At 46.9% G+C, this 25,540-nt stretch overlaps 1 long non-coding RNA gene across 1 annotated transcript; it reads right to left on the bottom strand.

Moving 5' to 3' along the window:
* Window positions 1–2,611: 2,611 nt before the first annotated feature.
* Window positions 2,612–4,001, bottom strand: LOC125158331 (uncharacterized). The gene is made up of 3 exons (XR_007149353.1): window positions 3,777–4,001; window positions 3,000–3,131; window positions 2,612–2,779 (listed from the first exon to the last, which is right to left on the bottom strand). It is a non-coding gene; the product is annotated as an uncharacterized LOC125158331 (long non-coding RNA).
* Window positions 4,002–25,540: the final 21,539 nt, after the last annotated feature.

The following is a 25,540-nucleotide window of genomic DNA, read 5'->3' as shown; positions in this document are numbered from 1 at the left end:
CTCTCCGTCTGCCTCTCTATAGCATCCGTACCTGTGTCTTTGTGATTTCCCTTCCCTAGATGTCTTGGTCCGCTTTTCCCTATGCCAGTTCATGCTACGTCCATGCTACGTTCATGCTTCTAGAATGATCTTGGTAGAGCAGAAACTGTGCAAGAGAGAAGAGAGGACAGCATGTCGCCGGTGTGAAAAGCCAGGTGGTGTCACGGCCTGATGGCCTTCCCTACGTAGTGAGGAAGAAGACGGTGTGGTCGGGGCCACCGTGGGGTCCAGGCCGCCCTGCTCTGGAGGCTCGCTGACAAAGTGTGACTTGGGTGGGGAGAGACCTTCTCCCATTCCTGGTGCGGGACCCTGGGATGCCAGCTGGCTCCGAACCTCTTGCACAGTCAGGGGGGCATGACCCAGACCCAGGAGACATTGCTCAGTGCTGAGGGTGGTAGACAGGGGGGAGCAGAGACGACAGACCGGCAGGGGTGGTTCCCGGAAGACAAGGCACACTGGCTGCTCTGTGAGTCATGAGGCAAGAAGGCCCAGGGACAAGGGTGGGTGAGTAATGGTGCATGTGTACATTGTGTGCTGTGCTTCAGAGATAAGAGATGTGGGCAGTGTGGCAAGAAGGGGATATCTCTGAATGCTGGAGGGGGAGCCGGGAGAATGGCCTGTGGGGTAGAAAATACTGGAAGGGAGATGTGGGTGCTTTCTTGGCTGATGAGAAGATGATGCCCGGTTTTTCACTTGGGGAAATGCTGGGTCCTGACGCTATGTGTGGGGCATTTCTGGAACCGTGTCCTGTTCATTTCCTGTGGTACCTGACGCCCGGGCCTTGGTTGTGATAGATTTTGGAACTAGGTGGCCCTGGAGGCTGTGAAGGGCTGCTTACCATGTTTTCTAGGCGGACTGCACCGGCTTTTTCATGAAGGCTTCTTGGTGCTGGACAGGAGGAGGGTGGTGGCTAATACAGATGGCAACAGAACTTGTCTAAAGGCTCGTAGAGGCCCCCGGGGGTCTTCCAGAAATGACAGGACTATTCAGGGTGAGATGATTCCGGCACTGTGGAGTAGAGGCAACGGCCCACAAAGTGTACATTTTACTGACAGTGTCACTCCATCTTTCTTCTTTTTTGACCCCATTTTAATAACAAGTTGAGGTGGCCTGGGAATCCAGGGGTTACACGTTTGTGCCCATGGTGCCTTGGACACATAGTGTGTGTTGCTCAAGATTGTTGAGACTGGCACCATTCAGAATGTGCTACCCTTGCCCCCAGGCATGTGGCCTGGACTTTTTCAAGGCTGAGTCCTGTCAGGAAAGGGTGGGAGAGAGAGTTGTGGGAAAGAGGAGAGCATCCCTCTCAATGTGGGAAGAGATTCCCGGAAGCAGATTCGCATGGAAATGCAGACAAGGAGCAGGTATGTAGAACGCTCACAATTCTAAAATGAATTCTGAAATGCAAAGTCTGAGTAGTTCTGTTTCAAAAGAGTGGATCACTATGTAACAGACAGAGACATTAGCTAAAAGTAGTTACTTAGAACTCCTCCCTTGGAATGGAAGGCATAGAAATTCACCTGCCTAGATATTCAGAGGAACAAGATGCCCAGCTGCCTTTGGCTAGGTTACCATTTTTGTTTGTGGACCTCCCCCATTTCAGTCATTTAATCAGCGATGTTGGAAGGAAGACGTCCATTAGGGTGGGTTCATGCAGTGTCTTGAGAAATGCTGTTTTCTCTACCTTGGGATTGGGACACCCCACAGAAGCAGGTTGTTACAGATGGAATGTTTATGTCCCCCCACAATTCATATGTTGCAACCCTGACCCCCAATGTGGGTGTTTGGGAAGTAATTAGGTTTAGATGAGGTCATGAGGGTAGACGACCCATGATGGGATCAGTGTCCTTATAGGAAGAAGAGGAGGCCCCCCCCCCACCCGCCCCAGAGCCTCCTCTGTCTACTGTATGAGGACATAGCAAGAAGGCTGCCGTCTGTATGCCAGGAAGTGGGCTCTCACTAAGTATCAAATCTGCCAGCACCTCGATCCTGGACTTCCCAGCTTCCAGAACTGAGAGAAAAAAATGTCTGTTGTGCCAGCCTCTTGGTCTGTGGCGTTTTGTTAGGATAGCCTGAGCAGACTAAAACCGAACATGTAGGTCCAGTGTCAGAGAGCTGGGCTCCTACCTTGGATTCCCCACCAAACTAACCGGATGACCTTGGACCACTCTCAACTCCAGTTGTTTGGTCTCTGAAAACTGATAATGATACCTTCGTTGCAAGACCACTGTTCCATTTAGACCAAACACATGAACCCCTCACTCCCACTTTCCCCTCCAGCCCTGTCAATACATAATTCTTATTGTTTATTGATTTATAAAAATAGTTGCTCTTTTGGGAGCTGCCATTTTATGTGGTGAATGTAATGTTTCAAAGGAGACATTTAGGAATTCTACTTCAGTAGGCAGGCACTAGATTTTAAGAATTTGGAAGTAATCAAATTTGACTTATTTTTAGAGTATTTGATTATGGAAGCTAAAAAGGTAACATCTACTCTAGAGGTAAGCACCAGTAATAAGCCACTACAAATAGTAAAGAAAAATTGCTGTGTACAGCTTTTCCTGTTTTTGATTAATAGGACCCGGTGCCATGGTAATGGTATTTAGCAAATTATAATGCTGCCATTAAATTATGGTCCTGTAGCAAATGGTTGTGAATTCAGTTATCCTGCTTAGCTTCTAGCTGTCTTGAATATTTCATCGAAAGCTGATTTGCCAGTGATGGCAATAGCTCCACGTTTCTGTAAGGAAAAAGACATATTAGGTGAAACTTGGGTTGAAAGTCAACCCATTAATGAGAAGCTCATCCACGTCCTCCATTAGCCTGGTCATGGTAGTCACCTCCCACTGACGTGGGGCTGCCCTGAGATGCTCTCTTCTATGGAGATCGTCTCCAGTGCCGTTCCCTCTGTCCAGGCCCACCATCCAGATGCCCATAGAGAAGAGGAACCAGGTGATTACCCTCAACTTCCGAGCAAAACGTGCCGCCACGGGTAGGTCCAACTTGGGACAAGGGAGGCTTCGGTCCGTTGAGCTTGGCGTAAGCCTGGTAGGATATCTCAAGGGCAAATTAGCACCCAGAGAGCGTAGAATCTGGTAAATAACAGGAAATATGAGTGTCAGTTTTCAGGGATTCAAGTTTCTTTAGGAAAGAGGGTCTGAATTAAATCACTTCTCTGAGGAGAGTTAAAAACCCAAGGCAGACAAAGATCTTCAAAGCAAGGTCAAGGCAGTTGGCATTATTTGCATGGCCCAAGGAAGCGATTGTCTGGGGCTTGCGCGCTCTTTGTAAGAAGGCTGGAGAGTGAAATGCAACGGAAAGTAGGGCGATGTGGGAAGAAACAAATTGTTCCTACTGGCAAAAAAGCACTTGGTCTGTAGGTTTTATGACGGTAAAGCAAGCAGCGGCTTGACATACTGGAAACACCCATGGCTATGGAGTTGTGTCCAATACCAGGTTCAAATCCCCATTTGGTACTCACAACTTGTGGCCTTGGGCAAGATGTGCACCGGTAAATGGCAGCGATGACCCTGATGTAATTTTATTGAGACTTATCAGTAATTGACCTGAAGCACCACAGCATGCAGGTGGGCAGTGAAAGAGGCTGAGGCCTCGGGGGCCGAAGTGCTGTGGTCGGGGTTTCGTCCCCACTACCTGTCGTGTGTTTTGGGGCTGGCTCTTTTGCTTCCTCGTGCTTCAGTTTCCTCATATGGAAGGGGGCAAAGAGTAGAACTTACCTCAGGGTGCTTCTGTGAAAGTCAGATATACTTAGAACGGTGCCCAAGGTCTAATAACACTCCCGCGTGAGTGTTTGTTACTGTGGTCAGGCATATTGTTATTAGCACTCCTGGAGGAACTCTGTGGTCCCGAGCGAATATTGTATATGTGAATCATAGAGGAAGGAAGGATGTTCGGGAGGGAATCAATAACTATCTTCATTTTATAGTGTAGGATGGCCTTGATTCTGTTTCTACCTGACGAAAGGGCACACTTCCCAACATGATTCATCCATTGTGATATAGAGCTGGGATTTGAATTCCATTATGATATGCCTATTCCTAAGACATCCATTCTATGCAACCAAGAACAAACCTAACTGATTAACTGGCTCCTTGTCTCCAGGACTTGATTTATTATTAATCGGGGTCCATATAATATCATAAAGCCTGGCTTAGACTATTGTTGGGAGTATCTGAGCAGCCATGTAACTGTGAACATGCCAGGGCAGACGAGCTGACTTCTTTCTTGTGGGGGCAAAGGAAATCCCAGTATCTATAGACAGGGGGAGACGATGTTGTTTCTTGACATGGTTCTGGAAGATCTGCGCGCTAGGCGTGAAGCGTTTTCCCCAATTCCTGGTTCTCCCAACAGTTAGGCAGAGGATTGAGCTGCACCTCCTGAAAGTTCAGAGTAAAGTGGTGTATGTCTGTTCTGGGTTTCAGCACCTACTTGCGGGGGGGCAACTCGGAGCCCACCCCTCCCTGTTGCTTGGGGCAGAAGTGCATGTTGCCGTGCAAGCGCCATGAGAGCTGAATATTCTGGAATTGTGAGATGACCCAGGGAGTTCTGCTATCCTTGTCTTTGCTGAGCCAGTGTCACTTGGTCTGGTTCTTTTCTGTTCTTTTTTTTTTTTTTTTTTTTTTTTTTTTTTTTAAAAACAAAGCATCAGGCAGTCTATCTTGACTGACATCATAATGGTTTACACATGAATATGTATAAATAAAGAGTGATCATTAGGAATTCCTATACATTTCTTCTATGTACTAAATAAAGGTCCTTCTTGATGGTGCCATTAGATTAGCAAACCGGTAGCCGTGTTCACGACCTAGCTTTCAGTAAACTCCTGGTGAAATGTTTATTAAATTCCCATGAATAAGAAGGAAAAGTCTGAGTTTGGTGTTAAAAGACTTAGGTGGATTTTAAACCCACTGATTAATGGACTCAAATGCATCTGAGCAAAACCCCTGGGGAAATATATCACGGGGTCCATTCTCTGTCCCATAGCTTCCAGTAACTTGATCAGGGGTGTCAGGAAGGCATTGAGCACCATGCTCATTAAGATTCTGGATAGTAAGAAATAGAATGGATAGCATCAGGATTTATAATTATCTTGCTAAATGCCTAAAATCAACTGGATAAAGTTCAGATTAAATTGTGTCCAGTTGTATGTTGTGCTTTTAATTTAACAGTGTAACAAAATTTCCATTACACTTACTCATATTCTTTCTCTTCTCAAAAGATTGGTGCTAAGTGTCCAAGAATAGGGGAATAGTCAGCTAATTGTCATTTATATCCTCAGAGAACATTGAATGTCACACAGCTTTCCAAAAGCATAATGTTGAATAGAAAGAAAAACGAAATCCCAGATTATATGCAGGATGAGCCCAATGTGGTTTTAAAAGCAGAGGGCCAGAGAACCAAGTGTGATTTTTCTTCTTTTTCTTTTTGCATTTTCCAATAATTTTTCACATGAGTACAGGTTTTTATAATGACTGTAACATACTTTTAAAAAGAGGGAAAGCTTTGTATAATGACTCTAAGGTTAGAGAGCAATCTCCTTATTTATTCCACATGCAGTTGGGATCTGTAAACACCTTACTAGCTCAGATGAGTTTATCACGCCTGTGATGATGTAAGGAATTTGGCATCTTTGACGTGTTACTGGTGCTGCTGTAGGAGTTATTCTTGCTCTGATTTATGAGTTCAGGTTCTAATGTGGTTTAAGGCATTTTCCGGAAAACCGTGTTATGAGATAGAGTGCCAGGCTGTTTCAGTAGGGCAGTGGTTGGGCGGGACTCAGCATTCAAGTACATTTTCTGTCTAAAGAAGGCCAGTATTTTCCTGACTTGGGGTGCCCTGCAATATGCATGATTTTTAAGGAAGCACACTCAGGTATTTATCCTGTTTGAGATGAAATTAACAAGCACCCGAATTTCAAATATATTTAAAAAGTACTTTTCCATCTACATGAAGGAGCTTTTCCATTAGTTTTGTTATTTTCGTTCTCCTGCTTGATTCTGGTGCTGCAGCTAGTTTATCTTGTCTTGATTTTAAATAATTGGATAGAAGGAGTTAATATTCAAATACTTTAAATGATACTTGAAAATGTACTCAGTTTGCCTAAAGATCACCTGCTGCATAGCTTACCTTCTACATAGCTTGTTTTAGCTTTTGCTATTTAATTTTCCCTACCTTAAAAAGGAGGCATTTCAAGTACAACAAATTTCTCTTGTACGCTGTATTTTTCATGAACTATTATATCTTCCATTATAAGTGCTGTTGTGTTCATTGGGCCGTGTTGAACTCAAAATCACACATGTAACAGGTGTGGGGGTTTAGCAGTAACCTTCTATTTCCCTGCAACTTACTTGCATTGAAATTTGAAATCTTCTAACAGCCTTATGAACGCTTTACTCCATTTTCTTTAATAGAATGCATTTGGGAAAATGTAATTTGTTTTTTAAAGGATTTCTCCTGATAAAAGACCCTACTGCTATCTCGTTCCCAGTGATCCATTTAAGATTTCTTTATGGCTCATGATTTGAAATAAGATATTTGATTTAAAAAAAAACATACAAAATATCTCACAACAGGTATTATAAAGAGCTTTGTTGAAAAAAAAAATATCAGAAAAGATCCCCTGGATTTTCTCAAGTACTGTCTGCTTTCGTTCATTCACACATTCATTCATTCATTCTTTTGTTTGTTCATTCAACACATAATTATTGAGTACCTAGGGTGTTCAAGGCCTCGGATGCCCTAACTCATTTGTTAGCTCTTGAAATACGGATCTTGTTCTGTATTATACTTGAGTGTTTGGAGGCACTGAATTACACTGTTGAACTGTTTGTCACAATATTACTGTTGCTGTATTGTAAAAATTACAGTGTGTTCATTGTTCTCTCTCTCTGTACTAATTTCCTTCCTTCCAGCTGACGGTGAATTAAAACAGATGCAGAGATAAGAGGGCAGGACCGTCACCTTAGCTGTCACACGCAGGGACAAAGGGAGTGTTGGGTCAGATTCTGTTGGGACATATTTGAGATACTTTCTATCATGCACTTTGCACGGAGTATAGTTTCCCAAGAATGAAAAAGAAACACACACAGGTCAAGGTTTTGAGGTTGATGTGATTTGAACTGTTCTCTGTGAAGCAGAGAAAGCAGGCTAGAGGAATTGGCTTGCTAAGTCAAGATATGCACATTCTTGCAACTAGTTAATTTGTTCAAGTCCTTAGGGAACTGTCCCCACCTTCCACGGGAAATAATCGTGGTTTTTACAAAATCATAGGCAAAAATGGTGCTATGCAGCAGACTGGCCTTCAGCTTACCTGGTGGGTTCCTAATTCTGCATGTCTGTACTCTCACTTTGCCGGGCACAGGTCCCTTGAGTGGAATCCAGTAAGTATTTGCTGTGTGTTGAATTGACTGAGTCTTTTGCTTTTCAACTAATTGTGGCAACAATGGAGAATAGCATCAGTTTGTTGACACTAGCTGTTTATAATATACCATAGTAGAACGTGGAAAAGGAACATTCTCACAGCCGATGGAAGCTTCCATTATTCCCCCTTGCACTGTATTTTGTAGTGTAATTTTAAAAATCATAAGTCCCAGAAAAAAGGGTTTCACAGCCTTATGGGAAATTTCTCTTCCTTCCATCACACGTGGATTATTATTAGGAATAACTGAAAGGCTAAAATATCTTCATAGAGAACTGGGAAGTTTTGCCTTGTTTCTTTATTGCTAATGCAACTGCAGAAATAAATACATTTGATTTGAAATATGCTTTTTAAGAAGGTTCTGTTTTGCTTAGAAAAATAAGATGTCTGGCCATAGCAATATTTTTCTAGCTATGTCTCTGGAGACAAGGGGGAAAAAAAAAACCAAAAAACAAAATAAAAGGTCTCTGCACAGCAAAGGAAATAATCAACAAAGCCAAAAGGCAACCTAGTGAAGGGAGAAGATATTTACAAATGACATATCCCAGAAAGGGTTAGTATCCAAAATATATAAAGAACTTTTACAACTCAACACCAAACAAACAGACAAACAAACAAAAAATAAAACAACAACCAAAAAAACAAAAAAACCTAAGTAATCCTATTAAAAGTGGGCAGAAGACACGAACAAACATCTTTCCAAGGAAGACATACAGATAGATGGCAACAGACTCATGAAAAGATGCTCAACATCATGTATCATCAGGGAAATGCAAATCAAAACCGTAATGAGATATCACCTCACACCTGTCAGAACAGCTAATATCAACTCAACAAACAACAAGTGTTGTCAAGGATGTGGAATAAAAGGAACCCTCGTGCGCTGTTGGTGGGAATGCCAAACTCGTACACCACTGTGGAAAACGGTATGGAGGGTCCTCAAAAATTAAAAATAGAACTAACATGTGATCCAGTAATTTACTATTGGGTATTTCCCCAAAGAATATGAAAATGCTAGTTTGGAAAGGTATATGCACCGCTACGATTTTTGCAGCATGCTTTACAATAGCTGAACTATGGAAGCTGCCCACGTGTTTATCAGTAGGTGAATGGATAAAGAATATTTGGTGTATGTATACAATGGAATGTTCCTTGGCTGTAAAGAAGTATGAATCTTGCTATTACAACAACAAGGATGGATCTAGAGAGTATAATGCTAAGGGAAATAGTCAGAGAAAGGCAAATGCCATATGATTTCATTCCTGTGTGGAATTTAAGGAGCAAAACAGAGGAACAAAGGAGGAAGAGACAAACCGGGAAACAGACTCTTTACTACAGAGAACAAACTGGTGGTTACCAGAGGGGAGGTGGGTGGGGGGTGGTGGGTGAAATAGGTAATGGGGATTAAGAGGACACTTACCGTGATGAGGACTGAGTAGTGTATAAACTTGTTGAGTCACTGTATTGTACACCTGAAACTAATATGCTATTGTATGGTGATTATACTGGAATTAAATTTTTTTAAAACATAAATTAAAAGAAAAATAAGGTGGGGTGCCTGAGTGGTTCAATCGGTGGAGCATCTGACTTTGGTCCAGGTGATGATATCTTGTTCATGAGTTCGAGCCCCACATCGGGCTCTCTGCTGATGGTTTGGAGCCTGGAGCCTGCTTCAGGTTCTGTGTCTCCCTCTCTCTCTGCTCCTCCCCCACTTGTACTCTCAAAATTAAGTAAATGTGAAGAAAAATTAAAAAAAAAAAAAAAGAAAAAGAAGATGCCTTCCTAAAGATTCAGAAGCTATAAGAACATATTTATATGTATAAATTTACTTTTAAACATATTTAAAAGTATGAGTCACCCTGATCTTCCTACTAGACATAATCACCATTTATATATGAAGATAGATGTGCATACACATATAGTTTCATATATTATTTATATGCGATATACATAATTATTTATATCACATAAAATTATAATTACATGTAAAAATATAATCTCAACTGTGTATATTTATAGAATATTATGTATTTTCTCTACCGTTATAAGAATTTTTTTCCTATCATTTAAATATAAATGTATATACCTCCTTTTATAAACCTGATTTTATTGGCTGTATAATATTCCATTCTGTGTTCAGAGTGATGACTTTTTCATTTAAAAATTACCTGTTGGTGTAACATCGTAGGCTGTGATTCTTTCTACCTGCAGAAGCACCATGCGACTATAGGAAGATATTTGTTAGATCAATTGCTAAAAAAAAAATCCACAGAATCTGGCCCAAAATAAATATCATGTTCACCCACTCCTATCCAAAACTAGAAAGAGTTAACATATGTGCTGTTACCATAAGCACAAGTGTGGGAAGGAAAGCCGTTCTCCTCCTTAACTGTTTTTAAATCACGCCCATAATGCGGCTGCAAGTGAATGTCAGGCCAAGATAGAAGCATGCCTGTATTGTAATGAGCACAGCAGTAGGGTTAACGAACCTGGAACACCAACCCGAAAGGGCAGGAAGGGATTTGGTCAGACCACTGTCTTATCCGTGTATACCATTCGACAACGGTGTTGTCACTTGCTAATTAAAGGCAAAGGATCTCTTCTCACTTTGTAAAACATATTTCATTCATATACATTATAGAAAACCCTGTAACTTAAGAGCAGAAATTATATGAATGTTTCTGGTTTGGATTGTGAACTCTTGATTTTACGGAATGACTAAGCCGTTTTGAATTCATAAATAGATCTGACTTAGTTGTGTCCACAATAGATGAATCTACCATCATGCCATTTGTTGGCTCTACTGATGGCCTGGCTTCCAGAATTAGGAGGGCTGCTGTCTAGACCTCCCGACGTGTGTGAGGCCCAGGCTGTGATCTTTCTGGCCTGCGGGACCACCCCTGTCAAGAAGCACCATCCCCATTCGGGCTCGGGAGACACATTTAATCCTGGTGCTGTTTGCAGACAGACTTTAAAAAGCTGTCCCGAGAATACATCTCTGCCAGTAGTTTAGTATGTCAAACCGAGGACAAGAATTTTGCTCTATTCTTAAAACGCAACTATTTGTGCATTGGGAATATTGGCCAATGAGGAGGAAAGCTGAAGGTCAGAAAAACAAGTAGGCTGCCTGTGTCGGAGCTGAGCTTCCGCACTGCATGGGATTCTGGAAGGGCCTTTTGTAGGTAGGAAACAACTATGGGGTGAGCACTCCCCTTGCCCCATGCTGCACCCTGTAGGGTGGCTGTTTTTTGGCTTCGTGAGACATTAAACCTCCGTATACTCAGAGGTACAGATGAGAAATTGAGAAATGAGTAAGCTAGAAGAATTTTTTGTTTATTTGAACATTGTTTATATAATATTTTTTTCCCCCGGGAAAGTAACAAAATCCTTAACGAGTGTGTGTGGGGTACTTGCTGACAGGAATATGCCTGAAGAATACAGGTGAATCGACACCGGAGCTGGTGGGGTTGCAGTGTTCTACAAGATTTGGTATCCCAAAAACTCTAAGGATGCTTTTATTAAAAAAATTTTTAAAAGGCACTTAGTATCCTTATATTGTCCGCGACTCAGGCAGAGGAGGTCACAGAGGGCGAGTACGAGTTCCATGCTGGGCAGGGTGACTGCACAGCGACCCGCCTGTCGGACCAGCTGTGCCTCGGGGCCAGACCGAGGCTTGACTCCGAGAACTCCTCAGTGTGAGTAAAGAAAACCAAGGAAAGGATAATTTATGGCATGTGCTTTGAGATTCCCTTAAATAGAAAAGACCAGCAGCTCGAGTGTTCTCAGCATGTCCGCTGTGTTCCGCGTGTCTCACTGAATGCACGGCAAACACGGACCCACAGAAAGGCCTGGAAGAGATTTGCGTGCAGGCACAACCCGCAGATTACCACAGGGGCCCGACTTTCTTCCTGGTGATGCCCACACCTAGAGTGACTGCAGGGTCAGGTGAGGGAGGGGCTGGGGGCACACCTTTCCCAGGGCCTGGCGCTCCTCACTGGCCTCCTGTCGAGGTTCATTTCCTTCCCCAAGTGCGTATATCGGACCAAAGAAGTAGCTTATTAAGTCATCACCCCCAGGTAATAATTTACTTGGGGAGGCATTATAAATTATGATCCATACACAGTCTTCGTGGTAAACTGAACGTAACATTTTAACTTTGAATGAAGTTAAAATTAAATAAATTCCTCAGTCTCTACTGAGTAGATTTTGAAAGCCCCCAGACTGAAGATCTGGAAAGTCAGGCCTTTGCGATGGATCCCATAGCAGGGGACAGCGGAGAACTGGCCGCTATTAGGTGTGCTGACCGGCTTGCCTGCGCCAGCCCGTTGGGTCGAAAGTGACACAGAGCCGTCACCCTGCTGGCTGGCGTCCGACCAGCGGTGGGATCGCTACGTGCAGTGTTGAGGTAGCGCGTGCAGAAATAACTAGAAAAGACCATCACAGTCTGGCTGGGTTTTGGCAAACTCTGGCCCGATGAGCAAAAATTACTTGCAGAAGTTATTTACATCCTAACAGCTCCACATTTATTTCCCTTGGGCTGACGACCATCCTGAGGGCTATGTCGGACGACCCTGCTTTCAGTTTCCAGAAGATGGACTTAAAAGGACATCTGCGCTGAGACTGTGAGGGTGGGGCGTGGGTGCGTTGGGGTGTGCGAGATCAGGATCCCACTTTATGTGCAGCGCACTGCAGGAGGCTGCACACGGGGAGGCGCTAACCCCAGCCAGAGACACTGGCGGGAGGGCCGCTACGCACGCCCAACGTGGACGTGAGGGCGGCCTGCACGGCCAATGGGCTTGCCCATCGTCCTGGGAGGCTGAGGAGGCGCCGGCTGAATCACTTACTCTCCCCCAGGCCGCCCCAGCCCTGTCCCCGCCCTCACTGAACATGGCCGGTATTACACCTGCCCGGTGTCCTGGTCCTGTGCGGCCGGCCCTGGTCCTGTGATGCTCCGGGCCTGTGAGGGGGGCAGCCAGGTGAGGCTGCCATTTAGCTAGAGACAGAGGAAGTCAAGAAAGCAACTAAAGCCGTGTCCTAGCCTCATTTAGGGGCCTGCGGCTGCCAGCTGAGTTCATCAGCAGACACACAGAAGAAGTTCGGGGAGTTTTCCCTGTGAAATCTTCAGGCCTTTTCCAAACCTAAACTCCTATGAAAGTTGATCTCAGAATCTAACACTTTTAATTTTTTTTTAATGCTTCCTTTATTCTTGAGAGAGAGAGAGTGAGCGGGAGAGAGAGACACAGAGAGAGACAGAGAGAGAGGGAGACACAGATCCCATGCAGGCTCCAGGCTCCCAGCTGTCAGCACTGAGCCTGATTGGGGGCTTGAACTCACGAACTGTGAGATCCTGACATGAGCCGAAGTCGGACGCTTACCTGACTGAGCACCCAGACGCCCCTGACGCAAATATCTACTTGGGCTGGCAATATTTTATTATTATTTAAAATACTTAGAGAGATTATCGTGTTAGAGTTTGTATCTCCTACAATTAGAAAGAAGGAAGGCATTGGCATTCTGTAGACATCTCTTACTTTGTAGATCTCGTGACTTTTCACGTCAGAGGGGTGGGTGGTGGGGTCGGGGGTGATTTTAGGGAGCCGGTGTACCCTTAGGTTGACTCCCAGATGCCCCCTGGAGACTCAGAGTGGATATTTGAGAAACTCAAGAGCAGAACGGTGAGCAGTTGTGGTGTCTGAGGATTCCTCAGTGGATCGAAAGGGGCACCAACAAAGAACAGGTCCGCAGGGCTGGAGGAACACGGTAGAGGTGAAGGTAGAGGTGAGGGTGAGTCAGTGAGGGGGGCAGCTTAGGTGCAGAAGGGGTAGCACAAGAATCAAGGGAGTTCCAGCCAAGAGCGTGGGGGGCCGGGTGAAGGCAGGGTTAGGGTGGGCGTATTTGAGGAGGAAGGTGTAGCCCACTGGAGCAGAGCCCAGGCTTGGGACTGGGCCAGGCTTGGAAGAGGCCCGTGTCCTCCCTTCACTTGACTTTCAAGTGTCACAGCAGATGCAGCTGGCTGGAAGGGTCTGGAGAGTCGGCAACCCCATTGCCCAACCCTTGCTCAGAAAGTGCTCTGGGGAAGAATCCACAAGCTTCCCTGCACTTGGTCACTGCTCAAGACACATCTCTGAATCCCGGGAAGTCAAGGAGAAGAGCCAGTTTATTTCATGTCGGGAGGCAATTTTTAGAGGAGACGATTTTGTATCCATTGTCTTCATTATGCACATGGATCGTTTTAAAGCCCTTACTGAGCCTGTACTGACCGCGTGTTCGGGGCTGGACAGCGTGTGGTGGGAGGGCGCTTGCAGCCTGCCAAGCAGAAGCTTCCAAATGAAGGGGATAGACTAAGCTCTTCGCAGGCGGCCGGCAGGGAGGGCTCTGTGGTGCTGACTTCGGGCGAATTGGCATGGGCTGGAAGGCAGGGAGGGCCTCATGGAAGGAGCAGGGACTGGCCTGGCATTGCCATGTCACTAAGTTTAGATGGGCAAGGGGAGGAGCGGAAGCATCCCATAGGTGGGGAAGCCCAGGGACATGCTTCTGGGTGTGAGGTTTTGCCATGGAAACAGTAGCTTTGGAGATCAGACTGGAAGGGAATGGGTCGAGTGAAGCGTGGCTGGGAAGAAGGTGGAAATGGGGAAGGACGTGGATGTGTGGATGATCATAGAGCCAGGTAGATGAGGGTACATTTTCCGCTGTAGGCGGGACTTACAGGCACAAATGTGAGTGTATACTGACCGTGTGGTTAGTGCTACTTGGCAGGTGCCAGGAGGGCGACAGGGCGTCCTGAGTCCTGCCGCAGATCACGGTGCGGGGCAGGCCCAGAGACAGCAGACTCCTGTTCGTAACAGAGTGCCGGAAACACACAACTTTGTGGTGGTTGTGGTCATTCAGCATTGAGTCTGTCAACTCTATTTTTTTTTTTTTTTCTGGGAGGGGAGATACTTTAAATATTGTCAACTTTCTCAGGAAATGAAGGAAAAGTAGCTTTTGGAAGTTAGCCTGATACTAAATCAAGAGGGGGAGCAGAAGCAGTTAGAGAGGAAGTTATTTCGGAAGTCTAGGCTGCATGCAGGGAGAGGGTCTGTCGGAAGGCTGGGGAAAGGGTACACGAGGCCCCGTGACGGGGAGAGAAACGTCAGGGTCAGATTGAGGCTGGATGGGAAGAGAGAATCCACGAGAGCCCCATGTCCTTCACACACAGAGAAGGGCTGGCTTTTGCTCCAGCGGAGCTGGCCCCCCTCCCCCCAGCAGTCGGTCATGCAGGCCCAGAAACAGGTGACAGGCAGCGACACCCACACTCAAGGTTCGAAGTTGTACAGTCTCCCATTTCCTAAGCCTGAAATAATAAAACCAGAGCAGTTTTACAAATAAGTGCTAGGATGTAAAAAAATCAGAGCAAAACCAGAAACCCACCTTTTCTGCATTGGCGAGTATTAACAACGTTACCATCATCTGCACCTTTTCTTACTTTTTGGCGTTTCCTTCGTCACTGCTCATGCTATTGCCATTGCCGGCATAGGCACCCAGTCTGCCCCTGGGAGTGGGGTGGGTGCTCCAGCCTAGAAATGAACCAAACATTGTCGTGATGATTACAAATAGAAACCTGACGTCAAAACGCAAGGGCTTTACACTGTTTATTAAATCATCAAAGAAAAACTCCCCCAAGCTCACAAAAGGTTTCCGAAATGCTGGGCGTGGGGGCGGGGTATAAATAGACGTGAGGCAGACATGAATTCAAAGATGGTTCTAGGCGTGCTGACAGTATGGTAAACAAGCGAGCAGTTGCCTTCCTGACACAAACACTGGGACTCGGCGAGTTCTGATTTCCAGCTCGGATTCTGTGTGACTGTGCCACCAAAATTAAGATTTCTCACTTTACATGTCACCGTTCTTGATGGGGCCAGAGCTGGTACAACATTACATTCCGTCTAGAACGGTTTCCCCCTCAAAGCAAAACTGCAACATCTCATATGGCAACACAGCGTTGTGTTCATGACTGCCTTTCCCTTCGCCTTTTCTTTTCTTTTCTTTTCTTTTCTTTTCTTTTCTTTTCTCTTTTCTTCTGTAAGCAGAAAAATAATGTGGTTTGATGCAATGGCCCAACACAATGGGAGCTAATGAATAGAGTGTGTTGCACTCGAGAGACTGCAGTTCAATTACTTGCGGTGCCAATCAAGTCGGAAATATTAACCATGGTAACCGCAGATTTCCAGCTCTATAGATGCATCAGGGAGGCGGTTGCTCTTTGGTAATCATTGGGGTCCTGGGAAGGAGAAGGGCCCGGAGTGACAAAGCACCACTGAGCTGGTGAATGCCGCCTTCACAAAGATGGGCATTGATGGGTTACTGCTCCCAGAAGGCCTGCTGCGGAGGCCCAGGGCTTTATTCCCAGAGAGCTTAAAGGAGTCCAGGAGGGAAGGTACAATGGCAAAGAGATATGTATTTAGGGGGAGCTGAATAGGACAAGAAGAAAGAAAGTTATGTGCTGGGGTCATTCATTACTGCAATGACCTGGATTCATTAGGATTCGGGGGCCGTGAGTTACGTGCGGGGTAAGGTAGGTATTTAGGGTTGAATTGTGTCCCTTCAAAATTCATATGTTAGGGTCCTAAACCACCGTACCTCAGATTGTGACCTCATTTGGAAATAGGGTCATGGGAGGAGGCATGCTTAGTCAGGATCTGAGGTCATACTGGAGTGGGTGGAGCCAGTCTGGCCGGTGTCCTTATAAAAAGGGGAGATTTAGACCCAGACATGCACACGGGGTGAATGCCGCGTGAACATGAAGACCAAGGATTAGGTTGGTGCATCTGCAGGCCAGGGAACACCAGAGATGCCCGCAAGCCAGCAGCAGCACGGAGGGTGGAATGGAGCAGATTCTCCCTCCCGGCCCCCAGGAGTTACCCACTGCTCCCACCCAAACCTTGATCTTGGACTTCTGGCTTCAGAACCGTGAGACCATACGTTTCTGTTGTTGAAGCCGCTCCATTTGTGGTGCTTTGTTATGGCAGCCCCAGCAAAGCCGTACCCCCAGATGTACTGAATCAAGAGCTCTCGGGGGAAGGCCCAGGTAATCCACATTTGAACAGCCTGTCAAGGGATTCTTAGGCGCATTCAAGCTTGAGAAGTACCCTTCTGAATCCTGGGTTTCCATTGCAGCAATCTGGGATGTTTTCTGTAAAAAGGGACCTTTGGAATCCCTTCCTCACCATCATCATACCCTTCCCACCCTGCACACACACACATTTCTCAGAGTAGGTTCTGAACCGAGGGCCCAGATTTTCCTGTGGTGTGTTTGGTGCATTTTCTGTGTAGAAGGGAATTGCCTTTTCGGTAAAGGAATCCTTGCTTTTTGCCTAATGTTTCCTTATTTGTAGTACACTTGAACGTGAATCGTCGTTTGCTTACTTGTAGGTTGTGACCCACCGGTTGGGAAGAGTGGAAAGGAGAGGCTTTCACTCCCTCAGGGGTCCCTTGGCGAGTCAGGGGTAGGACACAGGCCTGGGTGGGGCCCCATCCCGCGGTTCCCCCGGAGAGCCCAAGGATGCCCTGGCTCTGGAAGAGTCACATGACTGGTTTACAGCTAGAGAATCTCGGGCATCTAATGCTTGCTCATTTGTTTGGTTGGCTTTATTGGGAAGCAAATCCTAAAATGTAGCTTCGACCGGGTCCCCCACCCCCACCCCTCGTGGCCTCTGTCTCTCTATTACGTGGAAATCGGTTGCTGTCACAGTGGGCCCTTCACAGTGTACCCCAGCTTCCCCCCCAGGCCCATTCCCTACTGGACCCTGTCCCGTCCCCACTCTCACGCTCTGGGACATTAGCTGTAATGTTAATGAAGACATCGGCTGACACGGCCCTTGGCGATGTATTAGCCTAAGCTCTTCTCACACATCAGTGCGCAGACAAATTCCCTCGGATCACAGTCCAGCGCAGTCTCTGAAGTGGGCCCAAGACGCTCATTTCTGATGAGCCCCCAGGGGCCGCTGGTGGGGTATGGATCACCCTTCAAGGAGCAGACGCTAAGCACCTTCTAAGTGATTTCATCCTTGCCACCACTTCTGAGGCTGGCACTAGCTGTGCCCCTCCTATTCAGGTGGGGGAAACCCAAGCACAGGACGATGGAGCGTCTTGCCCTAGGTCACACAGCAAGTCAGTGACAGAGCAGGGACTGGAACTCGGGAGGCCTCTCAGGTCCATTTTCCTGTCCATTTCCCTGTGTTGCTTTGCACAGAGGCGTGGCAAGCTTCCCGGTAGCCCAGCTTCCCTCTCTCCTCCATGCCTCTCATGCAGGTTAACCACACTCTCCCTCCGTCGGTGTTCTCATCTGGGAAGTGGGGCTGTGACAACATCTACTTCATAGGGTTGTTATGGGAATCGAACCTGATTTTGCTTCTCCTTCTCCTCCTTATTTTCATTAAGTGATTAATAATGTGGGCTCAGGGGCGCCTGAGTGGCTCAGTCCATTAAGTGTCCTGCTCTTGATTTCGGCTCAGGTCATGATCCCGTGGTCATGGGTTGGAACCCCGTGTTGGGCTCTGCCCTGACGGCGTGGAGCCTGCTTGGTCTCTCTCTCTCTCTCTCTCTCTCTGCCCCCCCCACTCTCTCAATAAATAAATAAACATTTAAAATAATAATAATAATAATAATAATAATATGGACTTAAATCCCACTGCCTGTGTGTGAACTGCCCCTGTAAGAGTCCTGCATGAGCTTGCATGTTACTGAGACCCTGTGCATGTCAGTTTCCTCCTCAGCAAAGGGCATAACAAGAATTTCTTCCTCACAGAGTCATCTTGGAAAGGATGAACCAGATAGTACACACACAAGCGCCTCACGTGAGCCAGGCATGCAGGAAGGTGGTAAAAGTGCTCTTTTCATTCCGTCAACATGCACATCATCTCATTTAATCCTTTTGAGAGTCTTGGGAAACACCAGTTTATTTCTGCCGTACAGACGAGAGACAGTGGAGTCGCAGAGTTGACAGGCCTTCTCAGTCCCATGCGGTTCATTGTTGGTGGACCAGAACTGAAAGCCCCAGCCACGTTCATCCTTCCACAGTGGGTCCCGGTGTGACCTTCCCGACTAGTGACCCACCAGACGCAGAGCCAAAAGAGCAGGTGCACGTGTGAACTGTATCAGGTGTCTCTGCGTGTCAGTTACTTGACCCACCCCCTTGGTTCTCAGTTTCTTGTTTCCTTCGATCCCTTTTTATTCTGTCTTTACGTTGCTGTCACTTTGTTCGTGAACGTTTGTCCTCTGTGGCCCTTTAGATGGTCCCCGAGAGCCAAGTCCCCAGAGATAAGACGTTGGGGTCAGTAGGGGATATGGATTAATCCTTGCTCCTGGTAGAACTAACTTCTTCCTTCATCATGCATGAAACAGGGGTAAGAGTGGTTGGTACAGGCTTGAAAATCGCGTCCAGACTGATTTCAGGGCAGGGTGCACCCGTGCTCCCTACAGTGCTCTGAGGTGAACCAAGCAGCTAGGGTGGAGGTCAGTCTTTCCTTCAGTCAGTCGGAGCCTTTCCTGAGATTGGAGTGCTTCATTTTGGAGTTGGGGTATGTGGTTCTCCCCAAAGTGTTACACGTGTTATATGTAGCCTATACAAGTGTTATTTATAAGATTTAAGTAAATTTCTGTTAATATTATTTTCACATCAACAAGGATTTATCATAAGCTTGTGATGTGCTTATAAATAGGACAGATCTTTTTGGGATTAAGGGGACCAGAATTCACACACACACACACACACACACACACACACACACTCACATGCACACACACATCTCTTATAATGAACTCAAGGAGATTTGCTTGTAGCTTGGAGACCTTGAAAAGGAAATAATTAGGAGATATTTGTGATATTTTCCAATTACAAACCCAATGGAAGGACGCCTGGGTGGCTCAGTTGGTTAAGCATCTGACTTTGGCTCAGGTCATTATCTCACGGTCTGTGGGTTTGAGCCCCAAATTGGGCTCTGTGTTGACAACTCAGAGCCTGGAACCTGCTTCAGATTCTGTGTCTCCCTCTTTCTCTGCCCCTCCACTGCTCACTCTCTGTCTCTCTCAAAAATAAATGAGCATTAAAAAAATGAAGAACCCAATGGAAAGTATGGCCAAATGCTGGATGATTTTTTTTTTTTTTTTGTCAGCCAGAAAGTACTGTTTTTTTTGTGTGAATAGTTTGGATCACTTGTCCCTCTGTTGGAAGGGAGATGGAATTTTCACATTATCGGGGTGGAGGTGCGGCAGAGATGTGGAGGTCTGTTTTTCTCGAATGAAAGTGGTGATATTGTGAAAAGAATATCGTTCTTGCAGGCCAAAGACTCGCATTCCAGTTTCTGGTTTCATATTTTGTTCAACAGTGGGATCTTAAGCAAGTTAATTAACCTCTCTGAACCCAATTTGTTCGTCTGTGAGATGGAGTTCGTAATAATCTACTTTAAGGATTGCTGAGTAGAAGAAACACAATAATAGACATGAGCATATTCTGTAAACACTGCAGTGCTGTGTTCGTTAATGGGTTATCATTATGACAGTGTTCACAGCGTCACTAACCTGAGTGTGCAAATGTGGGATGATTCGGAGTGAGGGAGTGAGAGAACAGATCCTGTTGTCCCCATTGCTGTTGCTAATGAGCTTCCAGGCCTGAACCTGGAGAGCACAGTCCTTGCAGGTGGAGAGTAGACAGTGGAGCCTTGGCGAATGGTGAACCCACTCAGGGTAGAACCCAGAAGCGTAGAATTCAGTGGCATTAAGTGAAGTTTGTCAGTTGGTCACGGTGCTCTACAGCTGTCACCATTGTCTCGTTCCAGAATTTTCCATCACCTCACGTGGACAGCCCATACCTGTTTGGGAGTTACTCCCCATTCCTCCCTCCCCCGCGGCCCTGACCGCTACGAGTCTACCGTCCGCGTCTGTGGAGTTGCCCATTCTGGACATCTCACATAAATGGAATCGTGCAGCAGGTGGCCTTTTGTACGTGGCTTCTTTCACCAGGCATGAGTTCAGGTTCGTGCGTGCAGTAGCCCATCTCCGCACTTCATCCTTTGTTACGTCTGAGGAATATTCCAGCGTATGTATCTGTCCCACTTTGCTCCCGTGTCCTGCAGTTGATGGACTGCGGGGTTCTCCCTCCCTTTGGCTGCTGTGGGTAGGGCTGCTGTGAACTTCTCCATGAGCGTTTTTGTTTGAGTCCTATCTGCTCTCGCCTCCCCTCTTTCATTCTCAGTATGGCTGGAATCATCTGTTAGAAGACAAATCTGATCTTCTCACCCATTTCTTCAACCTTCAGCGGCTTCCCTTGTGTTGTAGGACCTCATTAACCTGGTCTGCAGACCCCGTGAGTTCAGACTTTTGGGCCTCGAGTCAGCCTGTGTCTCTCTTCTGGTTTGGCGCTCTCTGGCCGCCCAGCCCTCCTCTGTTCCTGGAGCACAATGCGCTTCTGCGGCCGCTGGTCAGGCCCGCAGCTTTTTCAGCCCAGCCTGTAGAGTTCCCCTGGACCCCTTTTTCCCAAGCTCACTCTCCGGTACACTACAGGTTTCAACCGAAGTCTCACTTTCCAGGGACTCCTTTAGTGACTCCAGACTAGGTCCAGCCCCATGTTCTGGATTCTCTCACACCCTGCACTTGACCTTCGTAGCGTGTCTCACAATTGCAATTATAGTCCTTAGTCGTGAAGCCCCGAAAACCATAAGACCCATGAAGGCTGGTACATGTTCTCTTGCACACGTTGTAAATCCAGCACTGGGACATTTCTGGACACATACCAGGGGTTCTGCGTCAATCGGTCCAGTGTTAAAGGTCTCCGGTCCCTAGGAGTACAGACACAGGTAGCGTCTCTGCCCTGCCTCGCAGCTGCTCTGAACTTCCTGTGTTTGCACCATGTGGGGCAGAGACGGGGAGGCCCCTTTGTCCTGGAAAGAATTTGGGGAATGTGCATCATTTCCTGTGAGGTCTGTGTAGATGGCGGCGAACCCCAACTCCGCGATGGCTGCGAGGTGAGAGGTGCGGTCTTTTTCTGAGAGACTGGAAAATAAAATGCAGGTGCCATGTGGGGAAATTGCTTTCATCTGGTCCGTGACTGTTTTCTGTTAAACGGGGGAACTGCAACCCAAGCAAAAGTTGAGGATGTATGATGGCTGAAATGTATTAAACCCCGGGCCAACGTTCATACGTTTGAAATGACGTCAGAGCCATGAAGACAAAGTCACTTAATCTCCTACAGAGACGGAGTAAAGCTAGCGCCCTGTGGAAGATCACTGATACTGTGTTCCTCCCAGAACCCCCGGGGGGGCAAGTGGGGTCCGGTTGTTTCTGCCGTGGCAACAGTAACCACGCAGGCGGGCTCCCCGCTTCGGTCCTGCAGGAGGTGCAGCCAGCTGGGGGGCTGCGCTTTCGAACCCGCGAGAAGGTACCACTGCAGGTGAATGCCCACGACGCTGACAGAGGATGGGAAGGGCTTCCTCCAGGCTGGTGGCTTGGAGGGAGCTCGGCCACCAGCAGCTGCCTGTGGAAAGAGCAAGGGAGGTCCATTGAGACAGGCTCTCGGCCACAGTGACCTTTGGACCATCCTGACTGTTTTGCAGCCCACGGGTCATGTGGAAAGACTTAATGAGGAGACTGCTTTGTTAGGCATCTTTTTTTTCCTATTGAAAAGATTTTTAGTGTGGAGATCTGATGATAAAGCATTAATCATCCTACAAAAAAATACTGGCCAACACCCACTGTGCGTGCTCCGTGCCCGGTGCTAGGCTGTGCTCCTTACATGTATCCTTGCTTCTAAGTCCCCTCAGGGACCTCCCGGGTGGGCGTCCTGATTAACCCATTGTATAGATTGAACCAGAATTTAGAGAGATTAAATAACTTGTCCCAGGGTGTTTAGCCAGTAAGTCACAGAGGTGGAATTCTTGCTCAGGTTTTTAAAAATCCAGGGCCCTTGCTTTGAACTAGTAAAGTGAATTGACACAATTTTGGAGGTTTGGGACATGTGAGGGACTCTGTTAGGACTCCGACCTTTGCAGTAGGAAGTAGTAATAGGTGATGAAACAGAGAAATCCCTCGTCAGTGTCCCCAGGGAACCCATAGTGGATTTCTTCAGAGTCCTGCACACGCGCACACACACATGCTCACCAAAACAAAGGCAAAAACAAAACAAAGGCAGATGAACCAGGAGCCTCCAGAGCCAGTGACTTTCTGTCTGGCATACAGGGCCCAGCCACTTGGTTCAGGGGTTGGAATCATGTGACCAAATTAAGGATGCAGTCACCCTCCTGGACCCTGTTTGTGGAGGTGCGTTTCTGGGTCAGTGCTACAAGTGACTTACAAGTCGATTACCGCTTTGGCAGTATCAGAAAGAGGTGGTTCTTTTTCATCTGTTCCCCTTACACAGCCTCAGGGAAGAGTACTGAATACCATGCTCTGATCGACAGGAAAGTGACGTAGCTCAGGGCTTAAGATTATAAACTCTTGGGACAGCTGTCTGGTTCAAGTCCCAATTGCGCTGCAAGTCTCCCTGTGACTCGGGACTAGTTACAGAAACAGTGTGTACCTCCTTTTTCTCTTCCAGAAAGTGCAGGTAGTGATGGTACCTTCCTTTGGAGGCTCATTTTATGTGTTAACTTGGCCGGGCCGTGGTACCCAGATACCGGAGGTATTTTCTACATGAGACTAACATTTCAATCTGTAGACTTTGTGTGAAGCAAACGACTCTCTGATGCTGGCAGGGGGCGGGGGGGGGGGCCCTCATTCCATCAGTTGAGGGCCCTGATGGAGAGATTAATCTCCCCTGAGCAAGAAGGAATTCTGGCAGCAAACAGCTTTCAGACACAGCCTACACCATTAGCAACCCCCTAGGTCTCAGCCTGCGGGCCAACTCCGCAGATTTCGGACTTGCCAGTCCCTATGATTACATGAGCCCGTTCTTTAAAATCTCTCTCCCTCTGATATACCAGGATATTACGTATACACATATACTATTGGTTGGTTCTGTTTCTCTGGAGAATCCTGGCTACTATACTACACTCTTCCTTGTTAGGTTCTTTTGAGGATTAAGTGTGTTATTACACATGAAACTCATGGGATGTGCCTGGCACAGAGTAAGAGGTCAACGTGTTAGCAATTACATAAAATCCAGTGCTAACTAATGCAGTCTGTATGCTCACTCTGTGTGGGGAAGGCATTGGGTGGGACATGGCATTGAGGAAGGCACAGGCCTTGCCCTTGGGAACAGGACAGTCCAGTGGAGGGACAGGCATGCCTTCTGGCAGTTGGAATATATGGAGGAGAAAAAGACAGAGGAAAGGAGGTGTCATCATTGTGTGCCTACTCTGTGCATTTTACTCTCAGATACCTCGACTTGGGGCTCAAGGTTAGTACCTTTCTTTAGGTCCGTCTAGTGTCATGAGAAGAGATGAGTTTAAGGTTATGTCAGGTCAGCCTCCCAAATGTGAGACTGGCTTTTGCTCTGGGAAATTGATTCTTATTCAGGAATAGTGTTAGAAAGTCAAAGCTACAAACAAATCTGTAATGCTAGGCCATGGTTCAGGTCAAGATCACATGTTTTCATAGCAGGATGTACGCTCATCTGTGGTAAGGTCAATTGGAAAGGCAGCTCCTGTCCTTGAGAAACCCAGAGCCTAGGGAGGGATGTTCCCACCTGAGCAACTCCAGTGCCGGCCTCTCTACAGGGGAGCTCAGCACCGGGGCCCCAGGAGCACAGAGGAGGGAACGACCTAGGTGACCCGAGGAGGCAAGGAAGGCATTCAAAATTCTGTGGGTGGATTGTAGTTTGGGGAGAAGCCGAGAAAGCAAGCCTCCCAGAAAGAGGCAGGGCCTGACTCAGGCCTTGCTTGTCGTGGAGGAAACGCTGGGGAGTTTGGGCGCTGCGGGAGGTCTCCGTGTCCTGGGAGTGGGGAGGACATTAATGCATTATGAGGGACCTGAGGCCCGCTCCGCCTTTGCACACCCCTTCGTAACAAGCCATCAGCAATTCTGCGTGATTCGCGTCAATTGTGAGAAAGTCGTCGGCCAGTTACTAAAGAACTGCTTTTACTCTAGCCCCCATCTTTCACTGAATTTTAAGATAATTTATGCCACCATCCAGACTAGGAATCCCAGTTATTTGGAGACAGAAGCATTGCCGTACTCCCCCTTGGAGCTCCACCAACACCCAGCATGGCGCCCTGCGTGCAGTTCACTTTTATAGCAGTGAATGTGAACCTTTGCTTTTCAGCTCATTCGGTCCACTCAATCAACACTTAGTGCTTGTGCCAGAAACGTAATCAAAGAATTTCAGACCTTAGAGGGCCCTTGGATATCCAGCATTCACCCAACTCGTTAGAGGGATGAAGACACTGAGGACTTGAAATGTTAAATGAGTTGCCCCAAATTACCAGGTGGCATGTCTCGTCAGGTAGAGGTCACCCAGATGTCTACAGTCTAAGAAACAGAGTGATTGTGGAGGGTTGGCCCATGTCTTCAGAGGTAGTCCAGTCGCTTGTTGGTGGCTGCTCTTCTCTGTTATTTAGGGGGTGGTGCTGGGCGTGTTGTGGGCATCTGCCCCTTGGTGATGGACTGCACCACTCACCGGCTCATAGCCTGGAGCATTAACGGTGCGGGCACAGCTGGATCAGGGCAGAATCACCTCGTGGTGTTGAGTGGGCCATTTCCAGACCTTTACTCGCTGCTGGGGATTAGGGGGTGCTAGAAGGATGAGTCAGATGTGGTTCTTGCCAGCTTGAAACTCAAAATCAATTGGCGAAATAGCATAAGAACAAGAAACAGGACAAGAAAAGAGTGAAATGATCATAGAAGGCAGTTTCAGAGTGGCCCAGTTTCCAGGTTCTTGCTCTCATGATCGTAGGGCAGGGTCCCTGAAACCTCGGCCAGGGTCCAGTTTTGCTTATTCTCCACTGAGAACCATTTGGGACCCTTGTGATAATTTGCCATTAAAAAGAGAAGGAGTTGAGGTTTCCATCCTGAAAATAAAGGAGGAGGAAACATCACGAAAGATCCAGGAAGCACTATTTGCCAGCCAGGAAAGTTGGGAATTACGAACCAGAG

The sequence above is a fragment of the Prionailurus viverrinus genome, unplaced genomic scaffold (genome assembly GCF_022837055.1).
Source record: "Prionailurus viverrinus isolate Anna unplaced genomic scaffold, UM_Priviv_1.0 scaffold_33, whole genome shotgun sequence".
Lineage (NCBI taxonomy): Eukaryota > Metazoa > Chordata > Mammalia > Carnivora > Felidae > Prionailurus > Prionailurus viverrinus.
The sequence above is the reverse complement of the archived record's forward strand: the minus strand, read 5'-3'. Positions and strand labels throughout refer to the sequence as shown.